Raw genomic sequence first — 15,717 nt, 5'->3', positions numbered from 1 at the left:
GAGAAAATTGAAAAGAAGCAAAAAGAGCTACATAGCTGCGTGTGTTCACTAGTAGGAAAACCCTTATAGGCGAAGCTTAGTTCTGTGGCGCACCGTTTTGAGTACGCCACAGAAACTTATTTTGTGGCGCACTAAGCTCGGTGCGCCACAGAAATAGCTTAATTTTGTGGCGCACTACTAAACGGTGCGCCACAAAAACTTGGTGGGCCCCACACCCTGTCACCCCCAACCATTGGTTTTACAATTTCTACGGCGCACAAACCTCGGTGCGCCACGGAAATTACTTCTTCACGTGGCGCACGGCGACAGTGCGCCACAAAAATAATGTTTTCTCGTGGCGCACTTTGTCTCGGTGCGCCACGGAAATAACGTGTACTATATCAAGGCCGTACCCCTCCCTCGCCACGAAGTTCCTCTCCCCTCTCTCCCTCTCTCCCCGCGCCGCCGCCTTCCATGGCGAGCGATGCCGTCGCCGTCGCCGCCGCCGCCGCCTTCCTCCGCGATGGCCGGATGCCGCCACGCTCCACCCATCCCCGCCACCAGCAGCACAAGCCGCTGCGGCGTGGAGGAGGAGGGGCCGGCGCGGCGTCAAGGTGGAGGAGCCGCCGCCGCGTCAAGGTGGAAGAGCCGCCGCGACCTCCACCCCTCGCCGTCGTCGTCGGTGAGCTCCTCCACAACTGTCCAAATCGTCGGTAAGCTCCCTCCCCTCCCCTCCCTCTTCCTCCCCGCGCGAGCACAACGTGCTCGACGAAATGCTCGCTCGGTTGGCTCTGGATGCATTTGCTTGCTAGTGATGCTTAGATGTTAATCTTGATGCTACTTGGTTCATTTGTTGGCTCTGGATGCATTGCTGCTAGTGATGCATTGCTACTCGGTTGGTTCATTTGATGCTACTTGGTTCATTTGTTGTGCTCAGTGAGGTTAGCTGTTAATCTTGATGGCTTATTACTACTGGTTCATTTGTTGTGCTCGGTGAGGTTAACTCGTTAACAATTTTCTTGATGGGTTCATAGGAATTTGATGCTACTGTTCATTTAAATGCTTGTTGTGCTCGGTGAGGTTAAGCTGGTTCATAGGAATTTAAATGCATGAAATGCTACTTGGTGGGTTTGTATACATACATATTTATAGTTGCTCTTGGTTGGCTCGGGGATTAGTTTTCTGGACCCCAAGTAATTCTCTCGTTGGGATTAGTTTTCCGGACCCCAAGTTTTTGGACCCTCGATGATTTACTTGATGGATTCTTGTGAGCTTATGGTATGCTTATAATGCTCGATTAGTGGGGATGCTTACTTGGATCATGTGCATATAGTTCATATAGTTCCCTAAAAATAAAGAATGCTCCCCGGCCGGAAGCTTGATGTCTTAGCTCAGCCAATGATGCAAAGGCTGAGGCAAAAACTTGGATAAGAACATATACTAAAATGTGTGATTTAAATGGAATGCTTATGATGGTTACTACCAAGTGATGAATAATCCCTTATGGTACCCCAGACTTTGTTTTGAACTCAAGCTGAGTAATGATAAATTTCTATTTCTTGTGTTGGCTTTGATGAAAATAGAGATATCCACGGTAGGGGATCATGTAAATGAATGCCACTCGTGGTATCCTTTGAAGAAAAAGGACTGTTTCGATGGTTTTAAAAGGCTAGGTGGTGCTAGGTGATTCGGTTGGCTACCAAGACTTGTCTCATCCGGTTAGCTGGGATATGCTATGTGTTGTTGCTTGTTTAGGCATATCTATCACTTACTGGATTTACTTGGTTCTTGATTGGCCTCTCTTTTGCCAGCATCACTTGGTCTATATACCAAGTGATGAATAATCCCTTTGGAGCATCTGCTCCATGCATGCTATGTGTGTTTGAGCATCTTGACTTATGTCCCTATGATAATGGATCATCAAATGTTCCCTTTGTCCCTGGTTGCCTCCTTAATTGATGCCTTATGATCCAAATGATCCAAGTCCCTTGCATGATCCCATTTGTCCCTAATGTTGCTTAATTAAGATGAATAAATTCCCTCTAATCACCATTTGGAGATCAAGACTAGTTCTTGATATCCATTAGTTACTGTCAACACATGTGTTTGCATGTGTGTGTGAGCTGCTTGTAGTGTCACTTGACTATTCAAGTTTCAATGTTGGTTACTTTTCCTCTAGTGCAAGAAATGGTTGAGCGAGATGTTTATCCACTCGTTGGCCTTTATTCTTGGGTAGCTCAAAGTGTCATGCACTTACTGGATCATCAAATGTTTCCCTTAATTTGTCCCTGGTTGCCTCCTTAATTGATGCCTTATGATCCAAATTACTATATTATTGGATTGAGTGATATGGCTACTGCTTGTTTGCTCTCCAAATGCTATATATGTGTATTTGACCATGCTTATGATGGATTTCTTTTAAGGACTCTAGCTAGATTAGAGGGGAAAAAGTTGCTGCTTTGTTGCCTATGATAATGGATCATCAAATGTTTCCCTTTGTCCCCGGTTGCCTCCTTAATTGATGCCTTATGATCCAAATGACCCAAGTCCCTTGCATGATCCCATTTGTCCCTAATGTTGCTTAAGATGAATAAATTCCCTCTAATCACCATTTGGAGATCAAGACTAGTTCTTGATTTCCATTAGCTAGACTCCAATATTAAAAATGTCTCCCAAATATGGAGACAAACATTTTAACATTACCCCAAGTGATTTACTTGTCGATGATTAGATGGTTGGTCGATCACTCGTACACTCGGGGGTGGAGCAAGTGAGGCTTGGTGTGATGGCACAAATATCAATATCTTGTGCATCCTACCTCGGCCTCACTTACTCCATCTCTCGGATGTTAATATTTGTTTCGACCAACAAAGTATGAGGCATTCCATTTAGTTGATACCACTTGGCTCTTTCTTCCATTTTAGTGCCGATGATTAGAATGTTCGGTCAATCGTACACTCCGGGGTGTCGCTAGTGAGCCTGGTGTGATGGCACAAATATCAATCTCTTGTGCATCCTACCCGGCCTCACTAACGCCATCCCGGGATGTTCATATTTGTTTCGACCAACAAAGTATGAGGCATTCCATTTAGTTCATACTAGCTACTTCTTAATTGCATTGGCCTTTCTTCCATTTTAGTGCCGATGATTAGAATGTTTGGTCACCTATACGCCGCAATATACTTTGTAGACGAGCCCCCTTTCCCCGGCCGCCGTTCCGGTGAACGAGTCCTTGATGAGACAACAACGCCGACATGCCTCTCCGGCGCAGCACCACTTTTCTTCTCTCGCCGTCCGATGCGTGAACGAGTCCTTAATGCCAAGACGGTGCCGGCCTCCCTAGCATCATGCCGACCTCTGTTGTCGCGCTTCGGGCCGTGTCGATCATGCGCCCTGCACTCTTCGCCTTCTTGCCCGGTGAACGAATAGACTAATCGTTGGAATAAGGAAGCCGATGACGGCCGATCGCAATTTAATCTTGCGACCGGCTGTCATCGGTTTCCTTATTCCAACGATCAGCCTATTGGTTCACCGGGCAAGAAGGCGAACAAGTGCAGGCGCGGGACACACGGCTTGAAGCGCGGCAACACGGCCCGGCATAATGCGTCGGGCAGGCCGGCACGGTCTTTGCATCAAGGACTCGTTCATCGGACAGCGAGGGACCGGCGTGGTTCTGCGCCGGAGATGCAGATCGGCGTTGTTGTGTCGTCAAGCACCCGTTGACCGAACGCCGACCGGGGAAAGGGGCCCTTCTGCAAAGTATTTGTGTTGACCAACAATGTATGAGGCACATATTCTATTTTGTCATTCCATTTGCTTTGAGATTTTCAAAATGCCGATGATTAAAATGTTTGGTCACCGTACACTCGGGGTGGCGTAAGTGAGCTCGGTAAGATAGCACAAATATCAATCTCTTGTGCATCCTACCCGGCCTCGCTTACACCATCCCTAAATGTTAATATTTGTGTTGACCAACAATGTATGAGGCACTTATTCCATTTTGTCATTCCATTTGCTTTGAGATTTTCAAAATGCCGATGATTAAAATGCTTGGTCACCGTACACTCGTGGGCGGTGTTAGTGAGCCTCGTGTGATTGCACAAATATCAATCTCTTGTGCATCCTACCTGGCTCGCTAACTCCGTCCCGGAATGTTAATATTTGTTTCGACCAACAAAGTATGAGGCCCTTGTCATTCCATTTGCTTTGGTATTTTCAAAATGCCGATGATTAAAATGTTGGTCACCGTACACTTGGGGGTGGCGTAAGTGAGCCTGGTAAGATAGCACAAATATCAATCTCTTGTGCATCGGACTTGGTCTCACTGACGCCATCCATAAATGTTAATATTTGTGTTGACCAACAATGTATGAGGCACTTATTCCATTTTGTCATTCCATTTGCTTTGACATTTTCAAAATGCCGATGATTAAAATGTTTGGTCACCGTACACTCGGGGGCGGCGTAAGTGAGCCTGGTAAGATAGCACAAATATCAATCTCTTGTGCATCGGACTTGGTCTCACTTACACCGTCCCCGAATGTTAATATTTGTGTTGACCAACAATGTATGAGGCATTTATTCCATTTCTCTTGTGCATCGGATACTTGTTGGTCTCACTTTCTTCCATTTTCATCATAGTAGGAACTCGGATGGAAGGACCCCGATGCAAGCGAGCCCGGTGGGTAGAGATGACGGAGCAAAGGAGGAACCGGATGAAGACTACTTTGTATCTCGAAATTGTGAATTTTGTATGAATTAAGAGTTGTATGCAAAACATTTGACACTTGCCACTATATATGTATCTCGATCGGGCTCTAAGTAATGTGATGATGATGTCTATGTTATATCTGTGCAATGTACATGATATTTATATTATATCTGAATGTTGCTGTATATAACTCGTGTATCTCGTATTGTGTATCCGTATTGCCGTGTATAAACCGTATATGTATAGCGAGTACAGCACAAAATCGTGTATAATACAAGCAAATTCTGTGGCGCACTAAGAAGCAATTTCGTGGCGCACGCTCTTCTGTGGCGCACCTAAGAACAAGTGCGCCACAGAAACCTTAATTCTGCGGCGCATGGGCAGGTGCGCCACAAAAACCTTATTTTTGTGGCGACGTTTCTGTGGCGCACCTCCCATGCGCCACAGAATCCATTTTTGGTGCGCCACTGATGAGGCTTTTCCTACTAGTGGTTCTACAAAAAGAAAAAAAGAAAAAAAGATAAGTGAAGTGCTAGTTGACTCAAGTGAAGGCCTAAGTTTACTTTACTGCACCCGTAGTTGAGCAATCTTGTGCCTGTCTCGTTGAGCTTTGCTAGCGTCTCTCTAGTGCATTGCAACTTTTCCCACATATAGTTGCATTGCCCCATTATATCGCCTTGTGTGAGTATCATTGGTTGTCTACGGTCAACGCTAGAGCTTGTTATTGGTGCAAATAGGTAGCCTACCTACAGCCCCACATATATCCTGCTTTGTCGTGTGATTTGTTCTTATACCCTTGATATTCGCTTCGCTACATCCGTGCACTAGTCCGTCAATCCAAGTTGGTAAGCAAAACTAATTCACTTTGGAGCGGTAAGATTTACCTTTCTTATCAGAACACAACCGGACGAATTTTGGCGAACTTCCCGGTTTGCCGCCCGGTTGACCGGATTCTACGCCAGGTTGCCCGGTCACTGGCCCGGTTGACCGGATTTCAGACTGGATTCTTCCTGGTCTACGGTCTAGCTGGGCAGATTTCAAGCGGTTTCTGCGTGATACTTTTAAGTGTGCACGTTTGAGTAAGCCGGTGGTGTGCTCTAACACTACCGTGGAGGAGGTTGTTCCAGTATCGACAGTAATTGAGGAGAGGAAACCTGGCTCTGATACCAAGAGCACTACTGTGACTGTTGAGGAGGATGTACCATTGAGCGGGCTGAAGATGCAACTCAAGAAGGTACAAGATGATGCTTGCAAGACAGTTGACAAGGTTCAGCGGTGGAGTTTGTTTCAGACTCAGTGCTTTATCAAAGGCAAGGCTTGAAAGTTGATGGTTGATGGTGGTAGCTGTATGATACGGTGAATCCAAGCCAATCCACCTAAGTTGATGCCCGATCTTTCACAGCGCGAACCTGGGGTAGAGAATCCTCCCAACAACGCGATGAACGCAGCCTGGAGAAGAGGGAACGAATCCAGCAAGCAACGGATCGACGAACGATACGCCTCAAACCAATAGCTAGATAATCTTTGATGAACACAAGAACCTTCGCAGCGGATAATATAGATAAACGGCAGCGCCGTACCCCCGGAGGGATGATACACGTGAACACACGCAATGGGGAAAACCCTAATCTTGAGATTAAACTTCAACTAACCTAAACCCTAGTCGTGCCTCCACTTATATGAGAGGTGGGGTGGCCGGCCAGCCCTAGTGGGCCTCTCTACCTTGGTTTGGACAGGCCCAAACCAAACTCGACTCAAATTATTAAAAACCCTAATTGGCCCACATATGACCATTACATAAACTAGGATAAATAAGCTGGTGGAGTCCTGAATCGGGGCTCCACATAGGCCTCCAAGCCCGTATCATCCTCCCCCCCTTCAAGAAGCGTTGTCCCCAACGCGTGAGGGTCTTCTGGAAAAGGTGACGTGATATGAACATGACACGTCCTCGCCGTCTTCAAGTCTTGCTTGCCTTCCACACCACATCCTCCCTCGCGGCCTGCTTGACTTGACACGGCACTTGGCGCCTCCTTTCTTCTCCACATGAGCTTGGACTTCGGCGCCAACTCCTTCTTCTTGCGAGGTTTTGATGGAACCTTGTGTCGCTGCACATGACCCTGCACAAGATGTGTAATTCCAGGGCCACATAGATGTCTCACACGTCCATCCTTGCCTCGATGCATCCGCGGTGTCGCGGAAAACTGGACTGCAGTACTCCTAGCACGGTAGTGCCGCTGCCCACTGTCTCCACTAACACGCTGCGCTACAGCCTGTCTAGGCGCCGGTTGACCGGGCGGGTGACCGGCCCGGCCGGTCCTGGAGCCGGTCGGCCGGCCCTGGCACCGGACTGAAACACCATCCGCACTGGCTTCTCTAACCTTCTTGCCTCCCACTCCTCCCACGCGCATCTGCGCCATATGTACTGGAACATCATCAGCACAAACATCATCAGTCTGCATACTAGCATCAACACAAACTGGAACTATAGCACATGCTGCAACATCCACATCAACAACAAGTGTAGCTTCATCCGGCTTGTCACCAACAAGAACTTGCTTGTCATCTACAGGCTTGGCTGAAACATCACCAACATCAATGCTCGGAACATCATGCACCTTATGCTGCACATTAGGCTTGTGCAACTTCTCCTTACGCACCACTAATTCCACATCGGACTTGATATGATCATCACTCATAGGCTTCAAAGTCCGTTGTTTGCCACCATGCATAAAAGAATATGTATTTGCTCGCCCAGCATGTGTCACATTGCGATCATACTGCCAAGGACGCCCAAGTAGCAATCCACACACCTCCAATGGCAACACATCGCAATCGATCTCATCAACATAATCATCAACTGTAAATGGCACACGCACCTTGTGAGTAATCTTCAGCATACCACAGCTATTCAACCACTCAAGACGTTTAGGTTCGGGAAGACGCCATGTAGACAACCCCAATGCTGCCACCATCGCCTTGCTAATGCCATTAGTACAGCTACCACCATCAATCATCAACTTGCAAGCCTTGCCCTTGATAAAGCACCGAGTCTGAAACAAACTCCACCGCTGAACCTTGTCAACTGTCTTGCAAGCATCATCGTGTACCTTCTTGAGTTGCATATTCAGCCCGCTCAATGGTACATCCTCCTCAACAGTCACATGAGTGCTCTTGGTATCAGAGCCAGGTTTCTTCTCCTCTGAAGATTTCACCTCAACTTTAGTGACTGTTGGTAGTGGAACAATCTCCTGAATAGGAACTATGCACTTGTCCACTTCCTCTATTGCATGCACAACTCTGGACGACTGCTTACGCTGCTGCAATGGTAACCCAAAACCACCACGAAGAAACTTTTTGAAGTCCGCCCAAGTATAAGCATACTCGCCTCTATCAATGGCATCATACCAATATATGTCCAACTCGGCATCCACACGCCGGTGAGCTAGAATACAGGCATCATACCCAGAGAACTTCCCTTTGTAGCGACGACATCGTTGGAAACCCAACTCCATGTACTTCTCCCAATCCTCGTACTGCTCAATTGTCGCGTCATGGCATAAATACCACTTTAGTCCTGACACACAATGCGGTACGTCCTCCCAACGGCGGATATCAAGGTAATCATTGAAAACATCACCGGATTTCGTGCCACGTGAACACCGTACGCCACGCACATCGTCTCCAAATGAAGCAACAATAGTAGTAGCATCAAGGAGCATCGCCGGAGAAACAAGAGCAGCAGTAGCCGAAGAAGCAACCGCAGTAACAGGAGAAACCACCGGAGGAAAAGCCGCGAGAACGGACGCCGTCCCGGCCCAGGACCCGGTTGGACCGGCCTCCAGACCGGCCAGTCCGGTCACTGGCCCGGTTGACCGGTCGCCAACCGGATCGGCTGCCTCGTACCGGAGCAAAACCGGAAATCGGCGAATTTGCGAATTTCCCGGTTTGCAGCCCGGTTGACCGGATTTTACGCCGAGGCTGCCCGGTCATCGGCCCGGTTGGACCGGAGTTTACGCCAGGCTGCCCGGTCACCGGCCCGGTTGGACCGGAGTTTACGCCGGGCGGCCCGGTCAACGGCCCGGTTAACGGATTTCGACCGGATTTTTCCTGGTCGCGAATTTTCGTCTTCTTCCCGATTCCGGTCGCGATTTTTCGCGATTTTGACCTCCGAAACAGCCATGGATGACCTCCAAACTCCACCAAACAATGCCAAACTTCCTCCAACCAAACTCCTTCGACCGAGAGCCAAACTCCTCCGATCTTAGAGCTAATCTTCTCCGCAGTAAACCGATCCAAAGAGATCGATCAACAAAACCTCGCCGTGAGCAACCCAGAAAGCTGATACCACATGATACGGTGAATCCAAGCCAATCCACCTAAGTTGATGCCCGATCTTTCACAGCGCGAACCTGGGGTAGAGAATCCTCCCAACAACGCGATGAACGCAGCTCGGAGAAGAGGGAACGAATCCGGCAAGCAACGGATCGACGAACGATACGCCTCAAACCAATAGCTAGATAATCCTTGATGAACACAAGAACCTTCGCAGCGGATAATATAGATAAACGGCAGCGCCGTACCCCCGGAGGGATGATACACGTGAACACACGCAATGGGGAAAACCCTAATCTTGAGATTAAACTTCAACTAACCTAAACCCTAGTCGTGCCTCCACTTATATGAGAGGTGGGGTGGCCGGCCAGCCCTAGTGGGCCTCTCTACCTTGGTTTGGACAGGCCCAAACCAAACTGACTCAAATTATTAAAAACCCTAATTGGCCCACATATGACCATTACATAAACTAGGATAAATAAGCTGGTGGAGTCCTGAATCGGGGCTCCACATAGGCCTCCATGCCCGTAGCACTGTACTAATGGCATTAGCAAGGCGATGGTGACAGCGTTGGGGTTGTCTACATGGCGTCTTCCTGAACCTAAGCGTCTTGAGTGGTTGAATAGCTGTGGTATGCTGAAGATTACTCACAAGGTGCGTGTGCCATTTACAGTTGGTGATTATGTTGATGAGATCGATTGCGATGTGTTGCCATTGGAGGTGTGCGTATTGCTACTTGGGCGTCCTTGGCAGTATGATCGCAATGTGACACATGCTGGGCGAGCAAATACATATTCTTTTATGCATGGTGGCAAACAGCGGACTTTGAAGCCTATGGGTGATGATCATATCAAGTCCGATGTGGAGCTAGTGGTGCGTAAGGAGAAGTTGCACAAGCCTAAAGTGCAGCAAGAGGTGCATGATGTTCCGAGCATTGATGTTGGTGATGTTTCAGCCAAGCCTGTAGATGACAAGCCAGTTCTTGTTGGTGACAAGCCGGATGAAGCTACACTTGTTGTTGATGTGGATGTTGCAGCATGTGCTACAGTTCCAGTTTGTGTTGATGCCGGTATACAGACTGATGATGTTTTTGCTGATGATATTTCAGTACATGTGGCGCAGATGCGCGTGGGAGGAGTGGGAGGCGAGCGCGTCAGTGGAGACAGTGGGCAGCGGCACTACCGTGCTAGGAGTACTGCAGTCCAGTTTTCCGCGACACCGCGGATGCATCGAGGCAAGGATGGACGTGTGAGACATCTATGTGGCCCAGGAATTACACATCTTGTGCAGGGTCATGTGCAGCGACACAAGGTTCCATCAAAACCTCGCAAGAAGAAGGAGTTGGCGCCAAAGTCCAAGCTCATGTGGAGAAGAAAGGAGGCGCCAAGTGCTGTATCAAGTCAAGCAGGCCGCGAGGGAGGATGTGGTGTGGAAGGCAAGCAAGACTTGAAGACGGCGAGGACGTGTCATGTTCATATCACGTCACCTTTTCCAGGAAGACCCTCACGCATTGGGGACAACGCTTCTTGAAGGGGGAGGATGATACGGGCATGGAGGCCTATGTGGAGCCTAGATTCGGGACTCCACCAGCTTAATTATCTTAGTTTTTGTAATTGTCATATATTGGCAAATTAGGGATTTTTAATAAATCGAGTCAGTCTTGGTTTGGGCCTGTCCAACCAAGTTAGGGAGGCCCATAGTGGGGCGCCCAGCCCAGCAAGGGCTGGCCGGCCACCCTTCCCCTCATATAAGGAGGTGGGGCGGCTAGGGTTTAGGTAGAACAAGTTTAGTCTAAAAGTTAGGTTATACCTAGTTGCGTGTGTTCACGTGTATCATCCCTCCGGGGGTACGGCGCTGCCGTTTATCTATATTATTATCCGCTGCGAAGGTTCTTGTGTTCATCAAGGATTATCTAGCTCTTGGTTTGAGGCGTATCATTCATCGATCCGTTGCTTGCTGGATTCGTTCCCTCTTCTCCAGGCTGCGTTCATCCGTTGTTGGGAGGATTCTCTACCCCAGGTTCTCGCTGTGAAAGATTGGGCATCAACTTAGGTGGATTGGCTTGGATCCACCGTATCAGTTCCAAAGTAAATTAGTATTACTTACCACTTGTAGTAACAACTAGTGCACGGATGTAGCGAAGCGAATATCAAGGGTATAAGAACAATCACACGACAAAGCAGGGTATATGTGGGGTTGTAGGTAGGCTACCTATTTGCACCAATAACAAGCTCTAGCACTGACCGTAGACAACCAAAGATACTCACACAAGGCGATATAATGGGGCAATGCAACTATATGGAGGAAAGGTTGCAATGCACTAGAGAGACGCTAGCAAAGCTCAACGAGACAGGCACAAGATTGCTCAACTACGGGTGCAATAAAGAAAACTTAGGCCTTTCACTTGATTCAACTAGCACTTCACTTTGCTTTTTGTATTTTTCTTTTTTGTAACACACGCAGCTATGTAGCTCTTTTTGCTTCTTTTCAACTTTCTTTTTTTTTATGACTCAACTCCTTGATAACACGGCCAACAAGATATGCAAAGCACCAAAACCCTAATGAGCAGCCTGTCGAGCGGTAAAACTAGTCTCTTCTAGGGAAGTTCCTAGTCACTTATATCGAAAGGCTGAGTCTATGGTTGGGAACAAGCACACTGTACGCTATGTGGACTCGGAGTAACAAAAACTGACACTAGACAACTAAGTAACACAAGATGATAGAGTAAACTCAAACCCTAAAATACTAGATGAAAGATAAAGTTAAGCAAAAACAACTACGAAAAGCAACTAAAACTCGAAATTAGTGCAAGCTATGGCTATGGCAAACCCTAACCCTAATTTTTTTTTGGCTTTTTCTGTATAGGAAAACACTCACAACTCAACTATGGGGTGGATTGTGGATGGCTTACCGAGGAAAACTGGAAATCTGATACCAAGATGATATGGGGTTGCCCGATCTTCTCAGTAAGCAACGGTGGTGATGATGATCACGGGGTGATAGCAGCGGAGAAACACGATGATGTAGTGGATGATAACTTGTATGACGCAACGAGATCTCTCGATTGGTCCCTGTCGCCAGATGCAACAGCTCTCAACCCTGGAAGATATTCGCAACTCCACACACTTGCGCACGTAGCCGCCGACCACGAAGCGGTAAGTTGCAATCGTCTAATTCCCAATGGAACAGCAGATCACACAAGACTTAAACAGGATCTACACAATATCCAAGCAATATGGTGTAGGGAATTCAATAGTTTTGCAGAGCAAACAACTAAGAACTAGGGTTTATCTTAAACGTGGTCTCAAACAGCTAGGGGGTCGTCCAAGGCACTTATATAGGCGTCCGGGACGAGTTCTGGTCGAAAAATACAAGTAAAACCGACCCAGAATAGATCTGGTCGAGACAGACTCGGACTGGTCCGGTCTGGGATCCGGTCGACCGGGCTGTGGACCGGCCGGTCCGGTCGGTGGTCCGGTCAACCGGGCGGCAACCGGGAAACTGCGAAGTTTCCGGTTTCTGCCCGGTACGATGCACTCCCTCCGGTTGGCGGCCGGTCGACCGGGCCAGGGACCGGGCGGCCCGGCGTGGGGGCCGGTCTGACCGGGCGCTGGACCGGCCTGGACTTCTTCTTCTCCTCTCGCGAATTCCTCCCGCTCCTCCTGATGAGGTCTAAGACCCCATGTGTGGCCCGATCTCGCGGATTGACTTCGAAACCAAAGGGGAGAGATGGGAGAACGCGAGGAACACGAAGAACACGATGGGCACGAGGAACTCCGAGACTCACGCACGCACACCAACCCGATTCACCCGATGCTTACCTCCGTGGCTCGATGGACCACGCCAATAGAATCTCCTAGGAAGAGGCACGGGGCGGAATTCCGGAGAGAGATTGGGGTTGGAGAGGAAGAGCTTGGTGAGTGAGAGAGAGTAACAAGTACTAGAATCTCAATCAACAAGATCAAAGTCAACAACCAAGGTGCCTTGATTACGAGAGGATGATACCCAAGGGAGACTAAACTCAAAGGTAGGTTTGAGTTCAAAACAAGTCTAAGGGGTAAAGGGGGTGTCCTGGGTGCTTATATAGTCTTACAAGGCGACACGGGCCGAAAAGGTACAAGTGAAACCGGTTCGGGCCGAAAAGGTATCTTTAGTCGGGCAGGCCGGTCAGGCGGCCGGTCAGACCGGACCTGGGACCGGGCAGGCCGGTCAGGCGGCCGGTCAGACCGGACCTGGGACCGGGCAGTCCGGTCGCCGACCGGGTCCTGGACCGGGCTGCAACCGGGCGGGGTGCCGAGGTTACTGGATGGTGCCCGGATGGCACCGGTTGGGAGGCCGGTCTGGACCGGGTGTCCCGGTTGAGGGGCCGGTTGGACCGGATTCTGCGCCGGGTGGCCCGGTCAGGAGGCCGGTCAATCGGGTTCTGGACCGGCTGGCCATCTTCTCTTCCTTGCGTTCTTCAGGTGACTTCCGGTTCAAATCCATGTCCATCTTCATGACCAGCTGCTCCTCTCCTCCTCTTGACCACGTCATGTTCTCCTCTCCGGCGTCTTGATGTGCCTTGTACCTAATGACACATAGCACGTCGGCATGAGGTAGCATTCCATCCAAAGGGGTGTCAAGATCAAGGGTGGTGAGGAGCAAATTCACCTTATCATGTAGCGCTTTAACTCGAGCCCTAGTCATCGGTCCACTTGGGGGACTAGTTGGTCTTGGTGTGGAGGTGACCGAAGGCCACCCCGCATCATCTCCCCCCCCCCTTGGGAAAGAGTCGTCCTCGACTCTTGTGCCTCCTCATCTTCATGATATGGCGACAAGTCCGCCACGTTGAATGTGTTGCTCACCAAGTACTTGGAGGTGGGGATGTCGATGACGTAAGCGTTGTTGTTGATGCGTTTGAGGACCTTGAAGGGACCATCTCCTCTTGGCTTGAGCTTCGAGTTGCGTTCATGAGGGAATCTTTCCTTCCGGAGGTGGATCCAAACGAGGTCGCCTTCTTGAAATATGCGTTCCTTCTTCTTGGCGTTGAGGCGGGTAGCTTGACGAAGCACATGTTCTTGAATGGTAGCTCTTGTTTCTTCATGAAGTTTCTTGATGGCGGCGGTGCGCTTGTCGAAATCCATGTTGATCCGCTCATGAAGGGGGAGCGGTAGTATGTCGAGTGCCGTGAGCGGCTCAAACCCGTAGACGACCATGAAGGGACTCCTTGATGTAGTCGAGTGCTTGGCGCGGTTGTAGGCGAACTCCGCGTGTGGAAGGCATTCCTCCCATGACTTCAAGTTTTTCTTCACGAGGATGCGTAGAAGGGTGGAGAGGCTTCGATTGACCACTTCCGTTTGGCCGTCCGTTTGCGGGTGCGAGGATGATGAGAATAAGAGCTTCACTCCAAACTTGGCCATGAGCGACTTCCAAAGATAACTCATGAACTTGACGTCTCGATCCGACACAATGCTTTGCGGTACTCCATGTAGGCGAACAATTTCCACTGAAAAACAATGAAGCAATGTGTGAAGCATCGTCGCTCTTATGGCAAGGTATGAAATGAGCCATCTTAGAGAATCTATCCACTACCACAAATATAGAATCATGACCATGCTTAGTGCGAGGCAATCCTAGAACAAAATCCATGCTAATATCCGTCCATGGTGCATGTGGAATAGGTAATGGGGTGTAAAGACCATAAGGGTTGGAGGTAGACTTAGCTTGTAAGCATGTAGTGCACCGGCGGCAAAGGCGTTCCACGTCGCGGTACATTCTTGGCCAATAGTAGTGGGTTGAGAGCATGGCGTATGTCTTCTCTCGACCAAAGTGTCCCATAAGACCACCTCCATGTGACTCTTGCAAAAGCAATTTTCGAAGCGAAGACTCGGGAATGCAAATCTTGTTAGCTTTAAACAAGTAGCCATCATGCAAATAGAAATCATCCACTCCTCGTTCAATGGAGCACTTCTCAAAAATTGGAGCAAAGAAAGAATCGGAAGGATAGAGTTCTTTGATCTCTTCGAGTCCCAAAACATGAAAATCCAAACGAGTTAGCAAAAGGGTGTTTTTGCGGGAAAGAGCATCCGCCACGACATTGTCCTTGCCCTTCTTGTATTTGATCACATATGGGAAGGACTCAATGAACTCGACCCATTTTGCATGTCTTTTGTTCAAGTTATGTTGGCTTTTCAAATATTTTAAAGACTCATGGTCGGAATGAATGATAAACTCTTTTGGCCAAAGATAGTGTTGCCAAACTTCAAGAACACGAACCAAAGCGTAGAGCTCCTTGTCATATATAGGATAGTTGAGGCGTGCGCCATCTAACTTCTCACTATAGTATGCCACGGGTTTGCCCTCTTGCATAAGAACACCACCAATACCAAGCCCACTTGCATCACACTCAATCTCAAAAGTTTTGGCAAAATTTGGAAGAACAAGAAGGGGAGCTTCGGTAAGGCGTTTCTTCAACTCATCAAAAGCATTTTGTTGGGCCTTTCCCCAAACAAACGGAACATTCTTCTTGGTAAGCTCATTCAAAGGGCAAGCAATGGTGCTAAAATCTTTCAAAAAGCGGCGGTAGAAACCGGCAAGTCCATGAAAACTTCGGACTTGGCCAACATTTGTAGGAGTAGGCCAATTATGGATGGCCTCCACCTTGGAAGAATCAACATCAATCCCATTAGCAGAAACCACAAAGCCAAGAAAAACCA

Source organism: Lolium rigidum, chromosome 1 (genome assembly GCF_022539505.1).
Source record: "Lolium rigidum isolate FL_2022 chromosome 1, APGP_CSIRO_Lrig_0.1, whole genome shotgun sequence".
NCBI lineage: Eukaryota > Viridiplantae > Streptophyta > Magnoliopsida > Poales > Poaceae > Lolium > Lolium rigidum.
This window is presented reverse-complemented; position numbering follows the sequence as displayed.